Source organism: Pinus tabuliformis, chromosome 2_1 (assembly GCF_031772625.1).
Source record: "Pinus tabuliformis cultivar Carrire ecotype Pingquan chromosome 2_1, CPIR1, whole genome shotgun sequence".
In the NCBI taxonomy this organism is placed as follows: Eukaryota; Viridiplantae; Streptophyta; class Pinopsida; order Pinales; family Pinaceae; genus Pinus; species Pinus tabuliformis.
The window spans coordinates 703,569,040-703,589,341 of NC_142299.1; the positions used below are offsets into that span (position 1 = coordinate 703,569,040).

Genomic DNA, 20,302 nt, shown 5'->3' on the forward strand with positions numbered 1-20,302 from the left:
CCAGAATGCAGAGAAGTGAGAATTTGCAGATATCTTTATGTGGAATCCACATCCACATTGGCCCTTTTGAGCTGCCCCGTCGAAAAAAGCTGATGGCTGATGAAGATGAGCTATAGAAGACCTGGCTGGGGATATGTTTAAAATCTTCACTTTCTTCTGTGGGAGCGAATCTAAATAAGCAGAGATTAAATCAAATGCTTTAGCTGGAGAATAATTCGAATGGTTAAAGATACAGGAGTTACGCCATTTCCATATAAACCATATGGATATGATGCATATTCTACGCCATAAAATCTGTTTCTTGCTGCAATCAATGAACCACTCCTGAATCGAAACATGCATATCAAGTTTGAAACCATAGGCTCTTTCTAAATCTTGCCAAATGAGAAGTGAATGCTTGCATTTGAGAAAAATGTGAAGGTTTGTTTCCGCGTTAGAATTTCAATTACCTTCAACTTATTTTTATTTTCTCTCTTATCTCGTATATTCCAGATCACAGACCACACACTTTAAAAATTTTAAGTGGAACCAAAATGAAGCGTAATTCACAACTTTGTAAATGGATGAAATCGGACATTTTTAAGTTGATCACAGATTTCCAGAATATTTAAGAATTTGATAGACATGGGCGTGTTCAATTTTTTTACCGCGCCCAAGTTCATAGGATTCCTGAATATTCAGGGAATCTGCAATAGACTTAAGCTCACTAGATGAAATCAAATGCTTGGAATGTCCACGTATCAAAAACTACATATAGTTAGGTTACTTGAATTAATTAACTAATAGAAATTTAGTAAATTAGTATAGATTTATTTTAATTATAAATTTAGTAAGGTTGAGCTGAGTCAAAGGGTCAAATTCTTTTTTATAATGCAAACTTAAAAAAGTTGCACTTCTAAAGATTACATCTTTGTAGGGACTTAAGATGAATCTTTCTATATATTTTTTTTCATTTTTTAAATTGTATTTCTGAAAGTCCCTTGAATACATGGAATCACATAGCTTAAACATGCAATTCCAAAAAATATTTGTTCCATTCAAAATTAACTCTTAATAAAAGAGTTAAAATGTAAAATAATGATAATTGAAAGGTTATACCAATAAGAATTTATTTTTTCACTTACCTATATATAATATATAGACATTATTATTAGTAGTATTTTAAATTATATATAATAACAATAAATTGTTGACATTGAAATAATTTACTTAATATGAACAGTGACATATTTTATTTATGGATTACATTGTCCAAATAAAAAATTTGTTTTTTATTGATATCTTTCAATAACTTTTTCTCTTTGCCCATTGAAATATTTTATTGTGGTTCCTATATATACATATATGTTTATATATTTTTCTAATATTGATATTAAAATAAATTAGTTAACATAGATATTAAAACGGTTTATTTATGTATCCAATCTAAATATGAAAATATAAATAATATCAACTTTATTTGTTTTTTGTTTTAATTACTTTAAAATGAATTTAAAAGTTGATATAAAATTATCTTATTTCATATGGACATGGAAATATTTTATTTATAACTTAGGGTGAGAGTGAAATATTTGTACATATATCATGTGTATTGGGTTGTAATATCAACCACCAATAAAGCAAGTACAATTAGAGTGAGACTACATTTTATAATATTTTTAAGTAAAACTAACCAAACATGTATATTTGTTTTTTAATTTAATTATAGTCGACATTATTTTTTAATTTAAAGAATATTTTTATTTTATTTTAAAATAAAATTACACATCACCCTCATATTAGGCTACAGAATAAACTTCTCGACTTAATACATCGCCCTCATATTAAACTATAAAATAAACTTCTCGACTCAATCACCTTTATCTAATCATAATTTTTATACATGAATTGAAGACTGACCTATCATTTTTTCACAATATACTTTTTTGTTTTAGAGCTTCTCAAGTCTCGAATCAACCAACATTAAGTAATCTTAGTTAGAAGGTCTAGCTCAAGAATCAATTATATTCGAGCACTAAGAATTCCATGATAATGGTTGTTGAAAATAGTATGGAATTGAATTAATCCTATCATACATTAAATGACTTATAAATCTGAATGTTAACATCCAATTCTAATCAACAAAGGTGGTAATAGTTGTATAACTAACATGTATGGGCCACTCAAAAACCTTGAATTTTGGTGTAAAGGATCCCCTAATCACGTTACTGCACTCTATAGTTGTATAACTAACATGTACGGGCCACTCAAAAACCTGGAATATAACTAACATGTATGGGCCACTCAAAAACCTTGAATTTTGGTGTAAAGGATCCCCTAATCACGTTACTGCACTCTAGTGAAACATGCAATACCATTAAATTGTTTGAGTTATTAAATTTGTAAGTTTGGGAGGGTTTTCTAATATATTTTCTAGTTTGTTCAGTTCGAAATTTGTTGAAATCACGAGTTTAAGTTATTAAATCTTCGTAATCTTAGTGCCACGAGTTTTTTTAAGGATGTTGAATCTATATACATACTCAAAAACCAAATTTTAAATAGCAAAAATCAAGATTTGACCCAAAAAATATCGCCAACAAAAACCTATAACCTATAATAGTTAGACAACATCATTATTAAATAATATCGAGTCACAGTTCCATGGCATAGAATGTCCGAGCAAAGAATTGCCATCAACAAGTTTGCACTAAAAACCAACTACCCTATGAAGTGTAACAACCAAATTTTTCTTCAGAGAAGCAAGAGAAGAAAGGGTTATTTTTTGCCTCGACAAAGTAATAGAAACTAATTATGGTTGAGGTTTGAAAAGTGCATCTAAAATTTAAAATAAATTCTTAGCATTGTGGCAAGCGATAAAATTGACAATTTAATATATATAGTTACTAGTGGTTTTTGGTTACTCTATGCTAATTATCCCATAAAAGTGCAAAATAAAAAACAACTAGGTGTAGATCCTCTCTCCTATCTTGAATAGAATAAGCCTTCACAAAAGTGAAGTATGAGGTTTTTTATTTCTTTCACGTGAAGAGGCATATCAACACAATAGCGGATCCAATCGCAAACAAGGGGAGCTGCGGAGCAGCAAGTCCCTGCCAAAGTTGGAGCGATCACTTCACTGTTTGTTGCGTTGCTAGACCACTCTCATGAGCTGATTTGGTATCCCTTCAGCCTTTTGCTGTAAGCTGCAGCCTGCGACACGAGCTAAAGGAATGGTCTGGTGAGCCACCCGCGAGGAGGTTTATAGGACAGAGCGTATCATCCTAGATGGACAGGGTAAGGGTCTGAACCAGGAGTTTAGTCTCATTATCTTGGGCGTAGTACGGCCAGGCCAAGAGCGTAGGCGGTGGATAAGTATTAGCCAAGTCAGTCTCAGCCAAGTCAGGGTCTGAGCTAAGGGTAGGAGATACGTAAATAATACATGCATTAGGTCTCAGGATCGAAAGCCTGTGAATAGGTCTCAGAAGGCTTTGAATAAGGGCTCGAAGGCTTTTCAGAGGGCTCTGAGGGGGGGTTACGCAAATGATACGTATAAGAAGGGGACCGATAGGCACAAGTATCAGGTCCGGAAGGAGGAGTGGCTGAAGAGTGAAGGTCATTCGCCCGACAGGCAGATGGCTCTGGTTCTCTGGCTTGAGAGTGAAATGAGGCAGGTTCATTTACAGGCTTTTAAGGGTACTTATAACGGAGCTAAAGGCTCCGAGGCTTTCTTACAAGGGTCATGAGGCTTTGACTCAGAAGCATACGAACTACATGGCAACGAAGAAGCACTACAGCTGAACCGCCAATGCCAATGAAACTTTGAAGGCAAACGATAAGACCTTTAGGGCTCCGGGTCACTATCGTAAGGCTGCTTACTAGACCTCAAAGTACTCTCGGCTACCTGAACCACAAGCAGTTTCATAACGAGAATACGGGGACTTGAAAGTGTACCTTTGACGTAAAGAACGAAAACGATCAGAATGCTGGCTACTCAGAAGGCTCTCAAGCACAAGCACGAAAAGCAGCAGCAGCAGTCGTGGCTAGCGGGTAATGACGTTCTATACGATAAGTATCATCATCGGGAGGCTACTTGTTGCGCGAATAAGCAGCAGGTTAACTCGAAGGCTCCGGGTAACGATTGACTGGCGACATAGGCTACGTGTACCGGGCGACTCAAAACTAGACAAAGACGCAGGTTCATAAGGACGAGAAGGAGGCTTGAAAGCAAAAGCATGCTTGAGAGTCATGCTGACAAGTATGGAAACTCTGAGTCCGGATTAGAGCGTGAGTGAGTTCGAATTTGATCTTATTGGGGAAAAACTAAATATAATACATATTTACATGTTGAATTTTGAGTGAGTCTCTTCCCGGAAAACATAAATACTTCTCACCCTGTTTGAGTAGAATCAAGTATATGTAGAAGCCAAAAGCCCCAGCTCTATAGATAGTTGTTTCAAAGACAAGTTTATTACATCAATAAAAAAGTAGCAACTCAATACTGTTTGTTTGTGTGTCAATTTTGTGTTTGCGCCTCTCTGGGTTTCCATGGGACCATGCTCGGCACTGCTTGACATGGCCGATTTAACTCGTCGTTTGTATGCTCTATCATGATTTTAATTAACTTTATAAAATATAATAAAGTGTACGTTTGGCAATGAAACCCGCTGCCCAGCCGACCTTGTAAGCAGCCAGTCCATAGATTATACCGTCGTTATCCAACGTAAAATTGTGTGGATAACTTCATAAATGCAGAGAAATCTGCCCCGAACAAGTCTGGAAAAAAGCAAATTCTTTATAAAATGCACGCTGGATTATACATCGACTTCTCCTACAAATTTCCACTTCTCATTTTTAAAACGACGATACTCTACTAACTCGGGTGCCGATACACCTCTATGCTTCCTCATTCGTAATATTCCATGATCAGTTAATTTCATAATATTTCATGAGAGTCTTTGACCATATGCAAAACATATTTAAAATATAACATGAGCACTCCTTATCTCTCCTCCAACAAAGAATCGCTGCTCTTCTCATAAGTTCACCTAAGTATAATTCCACGTACCTTCAAGGATAATAATTCAAGGCACATATCTCAACAAAGGCATTACTTCCACTTATACACGTAAACATGCTTTCTCATAACTAAGTCTTTATTCTCATAAAGTGGATTCTCACATATAAATCAATAATTTGATAACCGAGTTATGTTGTTGCCCAGATTTCAGGTTTCTACTTATTTAACAACTCTGCCATTTATAGCACCAACTCCGGGACATTCAAACTTTAATAAAAAGTATATTATAATCCTTTTACATTACCAATTCTCATTTTCTATGCAAGTCCCCAAGCCATGTGAAATGGCATAGCCAGATTTCAAATACAACAAGAGGAGTTGCTGTCTCGGAAGACCACTTTATCTCTCCGTTACCACGTGCATTGCATGCAAGCCATGTGCTTGTGTGTAAAACATATGCTGGGTAACGCAGGCGTCATAGCGAAACCTGACACAGTAGATCAACGCTCTGAGGCAACAGGGAGGTGAGGGGCTCATTCTCTGTGGCAGCGAGGAACCCACTCTGCTAGTCCCTGCCTGGACTGGTTCACTCTTTCATGATTCTTTCATAAACTGAGCCGAATCCTCCCTTTCCAATCTCTTTACTGAATCCGCCCGTGGCTATCTCTATGATCTCGTAAGTCAATATTGTAGGAAGGCCTGTCAGATTCTGCAGATATTCTCTGTCGAATTCATGGGCACCTTCATTCTGTTTCCGAGCAGATCGTTCTCTCCGCAGGCTACGATATTTCCAGACCAATTTACCGAGCAGAAAGGAGGCAAATAGGCCGCCATGGATTCGGTGGACAATATATGCATATGGCGCAATTTCCTTGGCTGCGAACTGCAAGACAAAGGTGCTCACTAGAAAAAGCAGGCCCAACACCAGGGGACTGAAGAAGAGTAAGAGTAAGCTGAAATAGCCAAATCAGAGCAGCATTCAGATGTCGAAGTTCCTGGCATAAGTGCAAAGATTCAGAGCTCTCCCGCTTCTCAGAGCAACCCAAGCTTCAGAAAACAGAAAAGGAAGAAAGAAAATGACAAAATTTTTAGGGTTGACATTGCCAAGGCAGAGGAGGAGGATGTGCTGGAGCATCTCAAAGCAGAGGAATGCCGATATTTTGTCAAGTATTTTGGTGAACTTCTGCCAAATTTCACACCAGACGACGCTGTGCTAAAGGAGACTGCCAATTTGAGCCAGAAATTGGAAGTCTGCAAGAGACTAATAGGCTGCGCCGAGCGGTTTATCAGAGAAAAGAACGTGGAGTTAGAAACCGAGAACGCTAGGTTTGAAGAATTAGAGGAATTCCTTAGCAGGGAACAGAAATTCAAGGAAGAGTTGAGAAACAGGCTAGTTGAGCTGCAAGACACAGTGAAAGCTATTGTTGTTACTACCGAGGAAGGAAGCAAGTATGTTTTCGAATTTTTTCCCTCTTTTATCGCATTTAATTAGGGCTTGAATTCCGCGAATGCCTGTACTTTATTGTCTGAAGTATGTTTGAAGTACTGTTTAAAGCATTAGAGAATATCTCGATTTTTTTTCATTCAATGCTTGTAGCTTACTGCTTGAAATTGAATGTTTGAAGACCATACTTTGCACGGGGTGCTCAATTGTTGTTCCGGACAGAACTTCATTCCTAATATCAATTCACATTCCACACCCGCTTTTTATTCAAAGATAAAATAATGAAATTGAAATGCCGCTGGTGAAAAATTATTAAGAATGGTATTGAATGGTCTATGAAATCGAAAACAATCAAACCATTCTTTTGTGCTTTTAGTTAATTACCTCACTGGCTTTGTTTCTTCACCAAGATGGCCCCGCGCTTTTAATAGTACCCTAATTAATCTGAGGACCAAACAAGTCAACTGCTCAGGTACCCTCACCACCACCTTCGGTTTCATTGTCCGAAACAACGACTGTAGATTACCTGTGGGAAGGCGAAGTTTTCTTTTTAGCACTTCTGCCCTCTACACAATGTAAATTTTTTTTTTGTACTTCTGCACTGCACACCATGTATTAAAATTATGCACTCATCTCCATCCTGGTCACATATGTAAAAGATCTGCAATATTAGATAGAGTAATAGCATAACACTCTCAGTGCACCTGAATAGTAACTCACGAAATTAGTTTTTTTTAGATTAATTTTCAGCATAAATAAATACTGAAAATAAAATGATTATTGTAAATAGAATACAGAAGGGAGGATAATCCTAGAAATAAATGTCATCATCCCATATTTTCTATGCGGAAAAATTAATTTATACCTTGTCTTCTGTGGTGCAGGTGCAGATGAAAGGAGCCTTCTACTTCTGCCCTCTACACAATGTAATTTTTTTTTTGTACTTCTGCACTGCACACCATGTATTAAAATTATGCACTCATCTCCATCCTGGTCACATATGTAAAAGATCTGCAATATTAGATAGAGTAATAGCATAACACTCTCAGTGCACCTGAATAGTAACTCACGAAATTAGTTTTTTTTAGATTAATTTTCAGCATAAATAAATACTGAAAATAAAATGATTATTGTAAATAGAATACAGAAGGGAGGATAATCCTAGAAATAAATGTCATCATCCCATATTTTCTATGCGGGAAAATTAATTTATACCTTGCCTTCTGTGGTGCAGGTGCAGATGAAAGGAGCCTTCTGTGGTGCAGGTGCAGATGAAAGGAGCCGCACAACTATAAGAACCAGCGCTCTCTCCATTTCTGCCACTCTTCCGTTGCTTCCACTCCTGCAATTGCATTCTTCGCCGAGGTTCTTAGAATGAATTTATCCAGTTTTCTAAAGGTCATAACACTTCGAGAAAGCCATGGCAGTTGTCGAAGCCATAGCAGTTGTCGACGAAGCCGCGGCAGCTGTACATGCAGAGACAGCGAGATGCTTGTTCTCTTAGTATACTAAAGAAATATACTATGATTTAAAGAAATATACTATGATAATATGCTTAGACCTGCTTGGTATATACCAAGGTGTCCGTGGATGCTGAGATAACATTTAATGCTGTCCAGTAATGCTAACATTAGTTTAGCATTAGTTTAGGTTGCAGGGACTGACAATTTGAAAATATCGGACAAACAAAAATATAACCTATTGTCTTCGCTTCAGATTAGCTTTGGTTTTTGAAGTCTAGCTTTGGTTTTTTGGAAAGAGGCCAAATAAGATGAAGAAATCAGCGTCCCTCTCAAAACTTTGGTTAACTTTGTTTATAGCTAACGAGCGGGAATAAAACTTTGGTTATCGCTGATGACCGGGGAATAAAAGCAGGTCAACTAATGCTATATCCGCCGGGAACGATTACTATAGTCCATGCCTGCAGGGCAGGGACTAATAAAGGTGTTTCCCTGGATCAAGGAGTGATGGTTCAGAATGAGAGTACTATAGTTTTCAAACCTATACCATGAAAATTCCATTCAAGAATCAAATATTAGGAGTACTGATAGCATTAATTAGCATTAAAGGAAAAGGGATTGTGCTGGAAAATCGATGCCCTCTTGTCAGTTTTCAAGTGGTTTTGTGGACCATATCTTCTCTCACTCTTTGGCTTTGGTGACTCCCCTCCATGGCTAAATGTTGGGATCATGAGTACACGTGGGAAACTCACATCATAAAGGATGTAATAAGGGATCGATGGAAGGTTTACTCCCTATTTATTAACTCTGGGTTGAGGCAAGGATCTAGCAGCCTCTATTTTGAGGTGCATTCAAGACGCTTACGGATCTCGACGTTAATTGAGAATGATTTCAATTGTAGAGGCATTAATTATATGGCTATGCTTTGGGGTCAGATAGATTTGTGTGAGGATGATGGTTGCTTTAATGTAGATTTAATGGGATGGTCATGGTTATTTTATACTTTACCCATTTAGATATGTGTGAGACCAAGTGTATGGAGCTAGCACTGATCTGTGCATAAAAAAAGATGTGAAAAAGAGGGGTATATGTGTTTTAATGTAGATTTAATGGGATGGTTATGGTTATTTTATACTTTACCAATTTAGATATGTGTGAGACCAAGTGTACGGAGCTAGCGCTGATCTGTGCATAAAAAAGGATGTGCAAAAGAGGGGGTATATGTGGTAAAATGAGGTATATGCATACATGAAATCATTTTAAATTTAAGAAAAAATTGTTTTAACTTTAAGAAAATATTTAGCATCCAATATTAAATGAAGTGTCTTTTTAATGTGTGCGAGAAATAAGTGTTGTGTGGGAGAACATGTTGTCACATAAACTCAATCAACTTGTCAGAACGCAGATTAGTGCATATGAAAATATTAATTAGGGCTTACTATTTGTAAACAAATCAAGAATCCATTTTCATGAGGACAAGACACAAACCCTTGTTCTTTCAACATTTTTCTGGTGAATCAACTTTTAATCAAATCACATAAACTCAATCAACTTGTTAGAGCGTAGATTAGTGCATATAAAAATATTAATTAAGGCTTATTATTTGTAAACAAATCAAGAATCCATTTTCATGAGGACAAGACATGAAGCCTTGTTCTTTCGACATTTTTTTGGTGAATCAAAGTGTAATCAAACCCCGGACAAGATGTTAACCTCACACTATCTTAATTGCGCTAGCATATCAATATCTATACATTAATCTTGTTCTTACGACATTTTTTTGGTGAATCAAAGTGTAATCAAACCCCGGACAAGATGTTAACCTCACACTATCTTAATTGTGCTAGCATATCAATAACTATATATTAATCTGAGTTTAAAATCTATTGCACATGTAGAAGGTGCAAAAATGGTGATGCCTCTTCTGCATTCTTCCTCCTTTCGCACACATCCCCACTTCCCACACATTCCTCATTTCACACTCTTCTTCTGCACACCTCCAACCCACACAACACTTCTTCCACATGAAAATTTTGGTTTACATGTACAATGTTTAATGTTTAACTTTAAATAAATGAAAATAAATTTGATTGAGAAATAAATTAATAATCATATTGTAAGCTTCTCAAAATATAATGTTCCATTTTTGGATATTTTGTTGTTAATTAATAATTAATATTGCCAATTTCTATAATTATTATAATTTTCTTACTAATTAATATTATTAATTATATATTTTGTTATTAATTAATAATTAATATTACCAATCTCTATAATTATTATAATATTATTGCTAACTAATATTATTAATTAATATATATCAATTTATTAGTATTAAATAAATAATTATAAAGAAAATTTAATTAAATTCGAAAATCAATATTATTTACCATTATTTCATTTCCATTTATTTTGAAAACAACTTATTCTTATACATTTATATTGAAATTTATTTAAAAAAAACTACACTCCATAAAACACTCATTTAATCTAGCCCCCATCGTCTCCACCCCGTAGGAACTACGAGATCACCCCAAGGGTGGTGCATATGGATTTTGGGGTGCTTTTGGTCTTTGTGGGCTATCTGTGTGTGGCCAATTTTTTTTTTTTCTTTTTTGTATATATCACCTGGCCAAGTCTTGTAGGAATGAGGTTGGTGGAGGTCCAAAATGGAGCGCTTATGGATGCACTATTCTCCTGAATTAATATAATTCCTTGATTTACAAAAAAACCAGTAATCATGCAAAAGAAAGAAAAGTACATATATTTCTCAAATATAAAGTGTAAGCACGAATTGGATTTAAATCTAGATAATCCAAAAATACAATTAAAATAATTTTTTTTAGCTCTTGTTTAATTATTTTAATTATTACTTTATTATTTTTCTAACCATTTTAAATTTTAAAATTCTCCATGTAAATGCTCAATATCCTTACCTCAAACACATCTTTAAAAATAATACTACAATTCTATCAAATCATTATTTGATATTTACAATGTTAATTTTCTTAATAAAACTTTAACCGCTATCACATACAATATTTAACATATAACTCCTTATATGAACACTTAACTCTTACTTACCATAAATAAAATCTAAATTTAAAATTAACAATCAATTAAAAAACTAACCCATTATTACACTTAACATTCAACTCTAACTAGATGATAAAATTAAATTTAATGATTAAAATTAACATAAAAAACTAACCGTTACACTTGAAATTCAAGTCAGCAGATCCCATAAAGGCTTAGTAATGGGTTTCCCTACCCAACTCTCACTCCGGAGGAAGCCAACTCATTCACTAGCCAACTAGCCTAATAATGGCTTAATTTTTAACTTCCCAACTTATTCACCAAGAAACTACACCTAACCCATTTTCACGCATCACATTTAATTTTAATTAAAAAAGTATTATAAAAAATTATTCACCATGAAACTAGACCTCACCCATTTTCACACATCAGATTTAACTAAATGGGCATTGTAAAAAGTTAATAGTTCCTTCTAAAGTATTCACCTTTATTAAAAAATGTCATGAACCTTTGTTGTGATGCCTTTGGTCTCAGACCATCTGCAGAAGTTTCATACACGTTTGTACTGTATTTCAGTGATGCGTTTGTACTGAAAAAGGCGACTTTTTATACGGAGTATTTCAATCGTCAGTATTCATTGCAATAAATGATAAGAAAGAATTATACGAATTGCAAGGATAAAGAACTGCACAAATTGCAATTTGGAGTGTTATAGGAAAATCAAATTTTAGGATTTCCGAGTAGGGTGCTCAGGCTGTCTATTCTGGCTTCGTTAGGATGTCAGTTTATATAAAAAGTGTTGTGGTTTTCATTATATTTGGGATATTGCATGTATTTTTGTTATTTTATTGATTATGGTAAGAAACTAATATAAGGTTAAATGTCATTTTAATATTGTAAGTAGTGTTATTTTAATATTGTAAGTAGTATAGGGATGTGATTTACTAGGAGAATCTTATAAGAATTGCAGAAATGGAGGAAAATATTGACAATATAGACCGTAAGCTGATCAATCTAGCCATGAGATCAACCAACATCCCTTTCACCTTGGATGAAGATAGTGATCAACCAAAGGTGGATTTTGTCCAATAATTATTATGACTCAATTTTTTTTCTTATAACACTAATAATTTTTTTATTTTATCATATCCATATATCTCAAAGTCGCACAACCAATCTATTTTTATAAATTTTTATTTATAAGATACTTTAGTTAAACAAGGTTTTAGAAATGCTAAGACTTTGAATACATGTTCCAAAATTAATTTCCCTTCTTACAAACCAATAGCAAAATAATTTTGGCTTTGTAATCATTATTTAACGTAATGTAAAATGCATAATTTAAAATTAAAAAATAAAAATCAAATTTTAAGAATTAGTTTGAAATAATAGGGGGTGAAATTATACTTTTACATTAAATTATAATTTTTCCATACAATAAGATGATGGTAGATACCAATATGGCTTACTTAGCTTTTCTCGGTAGATTTCTTTTCAATTTTATTAAAATATTAAAAAAATTATAATTTTAAATTGTTAATTTTTTTTATTAAATTTTTTTTAATATTATATTGAAAGATACAATTTTAGAGTTAAAATTTTTATTTTATATTATAAATTTATAAATTTTATATTATATTAAAAAATTGGTTATATTTTAGTTACAATGGTAAAAAATGCCTCGTTACATTGCCTGTAATGCTTTCGGGTTAGAACCGAGATCGGTGATGGATGCACGATGGGCGAGAGGGCGAGTTGGAGTAACTGACAAGCCGATGCGCCTACACGGTGGGACGAGTCGATTGAAACGATGGAGAAATACGGAGGGTCGTTTGACAAAAAAATGACGAAGTGTGAAAAAGTTGGATGGAAAAGCTTATATGGTGGGGCGGTCCAGGGTGTGGGCGCCCTCGCCTTGGCTGACGCCGAAAGATAGCCAAAACGGTGGGTCGGCTGGCTTGGGCCGACGTGCAACAAAACTTGGCAAGTTGGCATATATATAGAGCATGGGCAAGGTGGAGAAAGGCATCATCCAAGTGTGAGCAAGTCTTCACACAAGATGAAGTGTGAGTAAAGGATTGAGTTCTGAAATTTGGGCGAAAGGTGCAGGCAAACATAGGGGCCGAAGCACCCTAGCCGCAGGTCTAGGCGAGCTGGTGGGTGGTCACAGGGCGTGGAGGGCGCAAGACACGGGCAGTGGACGATTTATGCGGAACAAGTCGGCGGTCGGGTCTAAGCGCGGGTCGGGTAGCACCTTGGGCCGGCGCACATGGAGTGCCGGGTGGACAGACATAGGTCGGGTCAACCGGGTGGTGAGTTTGGCAAAGTCTGGGTGCGTGGTTAAATGGGCGCTGGAAGGTGAGCTCGGGCAGGGCACGGGCGCACGAAACCAAATGGAGGTGTCGGGTGAACGAGCCGGGCGAGGGTACTGGTTGACAAGTCGGTTGTGCAAGTTAGGAGTGTGACAGGCAGTCGGGTGGACGCGCCTGTGCACGAGGAAATGTTGAACAGTTGGGCAGTCGCGGTGGGCGCACCCGAACGAAACGAAGTACGGTGAATGTGCCGACGGGCGAGCATGACGAAACAAAGGTGAACAATGAAGTTGGGCACGGGCGATGCGACATGACAATGAGACGGGCGAGCTAAATGATGAAGCGTTCGAGCAAGGCGTTTAACCGAATGGTGGGCACTGGTAGTGCGACTCGACGCGCTGGGGCGCCGGTGAAGAAGTTTGTGCGACAAGTGCGACAGGTGCACGAGTTGGGAAGCAACTCGTGTGACTTTGCTCGGTGGTTGGGCAAGGCTGCACGACAGTGCAGGAAGGTGAAATTGTATAAGTATGAGATGAAACTTGGGGTTTCTCTCCATTGTGAGTTTTATGTGTAAAATTGAATATTATCATTGTTATATGGGTAAACTCATATTTACAGTGAGTTTCCCCTCTCGAGATTATCCGATGTGCATTTGAAAGATATGATGATAACGTGTTAATGATGTTTATGAAAGATTAATGTTTCCGCTGTGTTAACGAATGTTGTACTTAGCTGATAAAAAAATAAACTAAGTATAGGAATAGGCGTAGTCCACGATTGTTAGTATTGTTAAAAAGAAAAGGACTGGTGGTGCCACACCTCCTATAGTGCGGTTGAAAGATCACTACTAGTGCAAGGGCATGACAGGTGGTATCAGAGCCCCGATTCAGAGAACGAGTTGAAATGCCACTGACAGGTTGATTTAGAGGCTGATACGTGACAAAGAAGTCTGAAACATGATTCAAATTTGCGGTTTATGGTCTACACAAGATCACAAAGGAAGCAAATGGCAGCGATGGTGGAAGAACCTCAGGTAATGACAGGTGATCTAGACAAGATGCTAGAGAGGCTTTCCTTGACAGGGTATTGGATCATGTGGAGGAATTTGGTTCTGATATGGCTTCAATGAAGGCTGAGAACATGTAGGTTCACGAAGGCTATGCGAATGTGAAGGAGGAACTTAAAGACCTCAAGGTTCAGTATGAGTATATGGAATGGGAGTATATGCAAACAAAAGAAGAAATCAAGAAGATTGGTGAAGCAAGAGATCAAGGACTAGCTGAAATCTTGAAATTGCCGCAAGCTCTTGATGATGCTCTGGATGAGATCGCAGTTTTGAAGAAGGCTGTGAGACACAACTCAGGTGGAGGTGTGACTCATGTCAAGGTCAAAGAGCCGGATTCTTATGATGGGATGAGGAGTGCGAAAACTCTTGGTAACTTTCTATGGGATATGGAACAGTACTTGGAGCGCTTGGGATTATTCGATGAGGAAACCAAAGTGAAGGTAGCTGCTCAATTCTTGACGAAGGATGCTAAGATGTGGTGGTGATAGAGGATGGATCAGATTGCCAATGGCAATGCTGAAGACCTAACTTCGCGGGATGACATGAGAAGGATTTGAAAACCCACTTTAGTCCACAAGACGAAACATGGGATGCAAGGATGAAGATAAAATACATAAAGCAAACGGGAAGTCTGCAGGCATATCAGCGAGAATTCTTAAGTGCGGTTTTGGAACTTCCAGACATGGCGGAAAGGGACAAGGTGTTCAACTTTATCATAGGTTTGAAACCTTGGGCACGAAATGAAGTGAAGAGACAAAAGATTAAGACACTTGAGGAAGCTTTTGCTGCTGTGGATCGTTTGGTGGAACACTACGATGAGGGTTCTGAAGAGAAGAAGAAGAAGTATGACAAACTGAAAGAGAAGAATATGAAAGGGGAGACTTCGAGATCAAATGACAAGTCGAAGACGAAGAAACCGCTGAAGTGTTGGATATGCGATGAACCACACATGGTGAAGAATTGTCCTTCAAGACCAAAGGTGGCTGCCTTAGCATAGTCCAATGCGAAGAAGAAAGAAGAAACTTCCGTAGGAGTTATGCAGATTCTAGGAGTTGCGGTGGCTATGGAAGCTGTCTCAAGGAGAGACCCGGAAATAAACAAATTGGAGTATGTCGAAATGAAGGTTGGGAGTGTTGTTGTGCTTACTATGGTGGATAGTGGCGCAAATCACAATTCATTAGCAAAGATACCGCGAGAAGGATTGGGCTAAAGTTTGTACCGGTGCAGGCACAAATGAAGACAGTGAATTCTCCTCCAGATTCTATGATTGGTGTGGTTGAAAAAGTGGATGTGACACTTGGTGAATGGACAAGGAAAGTCGATTTCACTGTAGTGCGGATAGATGACTATGAGGCTGTAATAGGTATAGAATTCATGAAGGAATTTGATGCGATGATTGTTTCCCATATGAAGAAACTGTACATTTACGACGGACGAGAGGATGTACCCATTGGTGTACCAACTTTGGGAGTAACTAAGCCCGAATGTAAGTTAACAATGATGAACATGGAGAACGAGAAAGGAGATGAAGAGATCTGTAAGCGGTTGTCTGTTGCAGAGGCAAAGCTTGTGGAGCAGTCACAGGTTATCAGGACATTGTCAAATAGCATCTTGGATCTATCTAAGAGGCTAAAAGCAGTGGAGGATGATGATGATGAAGAGTATGTGAGGCCAATTGTTCAGATGGAGGATCGGGAGGCATACATGCAAAGAATGGAAGTGGAGGATCCAGATAGGTGGATTGAGTTGATTAGTGAGGGAGAGCCTTCAGGCTCTACTCCCTCCTCATCATCTTAGACTATCATGGAGGATGAGGTTCATTGTTAGCTGCTCATGGAAGTGAGTCTCCAAACACTTTGAGCAGGCATCTAGGGATGAGATGACACAGGTTGACAGGTGCATGCAGTAGACAATCATGATGATGTAAGGGCGTGAGTTATTATGGGGGCGATGCATGGTTGTATTAGCTACCCAAATAATCACTGACATGAGGGGTACCGGCACATGGTTCCTTGCAGAGCAGTGGCATATCTATGACATGAGGCAGGTTGAGTAGTGGACATCTGGATTACCCATATACACAGTTGTGTGGATGGATATATTGGCGACAAATAGTTGCTAGGATGAGGATATGTCGAGGACGACAAAGACTTGAAGTGAGGGAGGATGTAACGTCCACGGGTTAGAACCGAGATCGGTGACGGGCACACGATGGGCGAGAGGGCGAGTTGGAGTAACCGACGAGTCGACACGCCCACACGATGCGACGAGTCAGTTGAAACGATGGAGAAACGTGAAAGGTCGTTTAACAAATAAGTGGAAAAGTGTGGAAAAGTTGGATGGACGAGCTTATACGGTGGGGCGGTCCTGGGTGTGGGTGCCCTCACCTTGGCCGACGTCGAAAGATAGCCAAAAAGCCAAAATGGTGGGTCGACTGGCTTGGGCCGACATGCAGAAAAACTTGGCAAGTTGGCATATATATAGAGCATGGGCAAGGTGGAGAAAGGCATCATCCAAGTGTGAGCAAGTCTTCACACAAGACGAAGTGCGAGTAAAGGATTGAGTTCTGAAATTTGGGTGAAAGGTGCAGGCAGACATAGGGGCTGAAGCACCCTAGCCACAGGTCTAGGCGAGCTGGTGGGTGGCCGCAGGGGGCAGGACATGGGTAGTGGATGGTTCAGGCAGAACAGGCTGGTGGTCAGCTCTAAGTGCGGGCGAGTAGCAGCTTGGGCGGGCGCACATGGAGTGCCGGGCGGACAGACACAGGTCTAGTCAACCGGGTGGCGAGTTTGGCAAAGTGTGGGTGCGCGGTTGAACGGGCACTAGAAGGTGAGCTCGGGTAGGGCACGGGCGCACGAAACCAAACGGAGGTGTCGGGTGAACGAGCTGGGCGAGGGTGCCGGTTGAAGAGTCGATTGTGCGAGTTAGGAGTGTGACAGGCGGTCGGGTGGACGCGCCCGTGCATGAGGAAACGTTGAACAGTTGGGCGGTCGCGGTGGACATGCCTGAACGAAACGAAGTGCGGTGAACGTGCCGACAAGTGGGGACGACAAAACGAAGGTGAACAATGAAGTTGGGCGCGGGCGGTGCGACATGACGACAAGACGGGTGAGCTGAATGACAAAGCGTTCGGGCAAGGCGTTTAACCGAACAGTAGGCACTGGTAGTGCGACTTGTCAAGCTAGGGCACTCGTGAAGAAGTTTGTGCGACAAGTGCTATGGGTGCATGAGTTGGGCAACAACTCATGTGACTTTTCTCTATGGTTGGGCAAGGCTGCACGAAAGTGCAGGAAGGTGAAATTGTATAAGTATGAGATGAAACTTGGGCTTTCTCTCCATTGTAAGTTTTATGTGTAAAATTGGATATTATCATTGTTATACGGGCAGACTCATATTTACACGGAGTTTCCCCTCCAGAGATTATCCGCTATGCATTTGAAAGATAATGATGATAACATGTTAGTGATTTTTATGAAAGATTAATGTTTCTGTTGTGTTAACGAATGTTGTACTTAGCTGATAAAAAAGTAAACTAAGTATAGGAATAGGTGTAGTCCACGATGGTTAGTATTGTTAAAAAGAAAAGGGTTGGTGGTGTCGCACCTCCTATAGTGCGGTTGGAAGATCACCACCAGTGTAGGGGCATGACAGGTGGTATCAGAGCCCTCATTCAGAGAACAAGTTGAAGTGCAACTGAAAGGTTGATTCAAAGGCCAATACGTGATGAAGAAGTCTGACAGGTGATTCAGATTTGAAGTTTATGGTCTATACAAGATCACAAAGGAAGCATATGGCAGCGATGGCGGAAGAACCTCAGATAATGACAAGGGAATCTAGCCAAGATGCTAGAGAGGCTTTCCTTGAAAGGGTATTGGATGATGTGGAGGAATTGGGTTCCGATATGGCTTCAATGAAGGCTAAGAACATGTAGGTTCACGAAGGCTATGCGAAGGTGAAAGAGGAACTTGAAGACCTCAAGGTTCAATACGAGTATACAGAATGGGAGTATACGCAAACGAAAGAAGAAGTCGAGAAGATTGGTGAAGCAAGAGATCAAGGTTTGGCTGAAATCTTGAAATTGCAGCAAGCTCTTGACGATACTTTGGATGAGATCGCGATTTTGAAGAAGGCTGTGAGACACAACTCAGGTGGAGGTGTGACTCATGTCAAGGTCAAAGAGCCGTATCCTTATGACGAGACAAGGAGTGTGAAAACTCTTGGTAACTTTCTATGGGATATGGAATAGTACTTGGAGTGCTTGGGATTATCCGTTGAGGAAACCAAAGTGAAGGTAACTGCTCAATTCTTGACGACGGATGCTAAGATGTGGTGGCGATGGAGGATGGATCAGATTACCAATGGCAATGCTGAAGACATAATTTCGTGGGATGACATGAAGAAGGCTTTGCAAATCCACTTCAGTCCACAAGATGAAACATGGGATGCAAGGATGAAAATAGAATACATAAAGTAAACGGGAAGTCTGCAAGCATATCAATGAGAATTCTCAAGTGCAGTTTTGGAACTTCTAGACATGGCAGAAAGGGACAAGGTGTTCAACTCATAGGTCTGAAATCTTGGGCATGGAATGAAGTGAAGAGACAAAATATTAAGACACTTGAGGAAGCTTTTGCTACTGTGGATCGTTTGGTAGAACACTACGCTGAGGGTTCTGAAGAGAAGAAGAAGAAGTGTGACAAACCGAAAGAGAAGAATAGGAAAGAGGAGACTTCAATATCGAATCACAAGTCAAAGATGAAGAAACCACTAAAGTGTTGGATATGCGAGGAACCACACATGGTGAAGAATTGTCCTTCAAGACCAAAGGTGGATGCCTTAGCACAATCCAATGCGAAGAAGAAAGAAGAAACTTTCGTAGGAGTTATGTAGATTCTAGGAGCTGCGGTAGCTATGGAAGCTGTCTTAAGGAGAGACCCGGAAAGAAACAAATTGGAGTATGTTGAAATGAAGGTTGGGAGTGTTGATGTGCTTACTATGGTGGATAGTTGTGCAACTCACAACTTCATGAGCGAAGATACCATGAGAAGGATTGTGCTGAAGTTTGTACCGATGCAAGCACAAATGAAGACAGTGAATTATCCTCCAGATTTTGTGATTGGTGTGGCTAAAAAAGTGGATGTGAGACTTGGTGAATGGACAGGGAAAGTCGATTTCATTATAGTGCGGATAGATGACTATGAGGTTGTACTAGGTAGAGGATTCATGAAGGAATTTGATGCGATGATTGTTCCCCATATGAAGAAACTGTACATTTACGACAGACGAGAGGATGTACCCATTGGTGTACCAACCTTGGGGGTAACTAAGCCCAAATGTAAGTTAACAGTGATGAACATGGAGAATGAGAAAAGAGATGAAGAGATCTGTAAACGGTTGTCTGTTGCATAGGCAAAGTTTGTGGAGCAATCACAGGTTATCAGGACATTGTCAGATAGCATCTTGGATCTATCTAAGAGGTTGGAAGCAGCGGAAGATGACGATAACAAAGAGTATGTGAGGCTGAATGCTCAAATGGAGGATAGGGAGGCATACTTTTGCAGAGAATGGAAGTGGAAGATTCAGATAGGTGGATTGAGTTGATTAGTGAGGGAGAGCCTTCAGGCTCTGCTCCCTACTCATCGTCTTAGAATATCATGGAGGATGAGGCTCATTGTTAGCTGCTCATGGTAGTGAGTCTCTAAACACTTTAAGGAGACATCTAGGGGTGAGATGGCACAGGTTGATAGGTAGCATGCAGTCCACAGTCATGATGATGTAGGGTCATGAGTTTTTATGGAGGCGATGCATGGTTGGATTATCTACCCAACTAATCACTGACATGAGGGGTACCAGCACATGATTCCTTGCAGAGCAGTGGCATATCTATGACATGAGGCAGGTTGAGTAGTGGACATCTGGATTACCCATATACACAGTTGTGTGGATGGATATCTTGGCGACAGATGGTCGTTGGGATGAGGATTTGTC

At 38.9% G+C, this 20,302-nt stretch overlaps 1 long non-coding RNA gene across 1 annotated transcript; it reads right to left on the reverse strand.

Moving 5' to 3' along the window:
• Positions 1-6,448: 6,448 nt before the first annotated feature.
• On the reverse strand, positions 6,449-7,445 carry LOC149202527 (uncharacterized). Its single transcript, XR_016253535.1, has 3 exons — positions 7,306-7,445; positions 6,825-7,080; positions 6,449-6,672 (listed from the first exon to the last, which is right to left on the reverse strand). It is a non-coding gene; the product is annotated as an uncharacterized LOC149202527 (long non-coding RNA).
• Between the last annotated feature and the right edge of the window lie 12,857 nt (positions 7,446-20,302).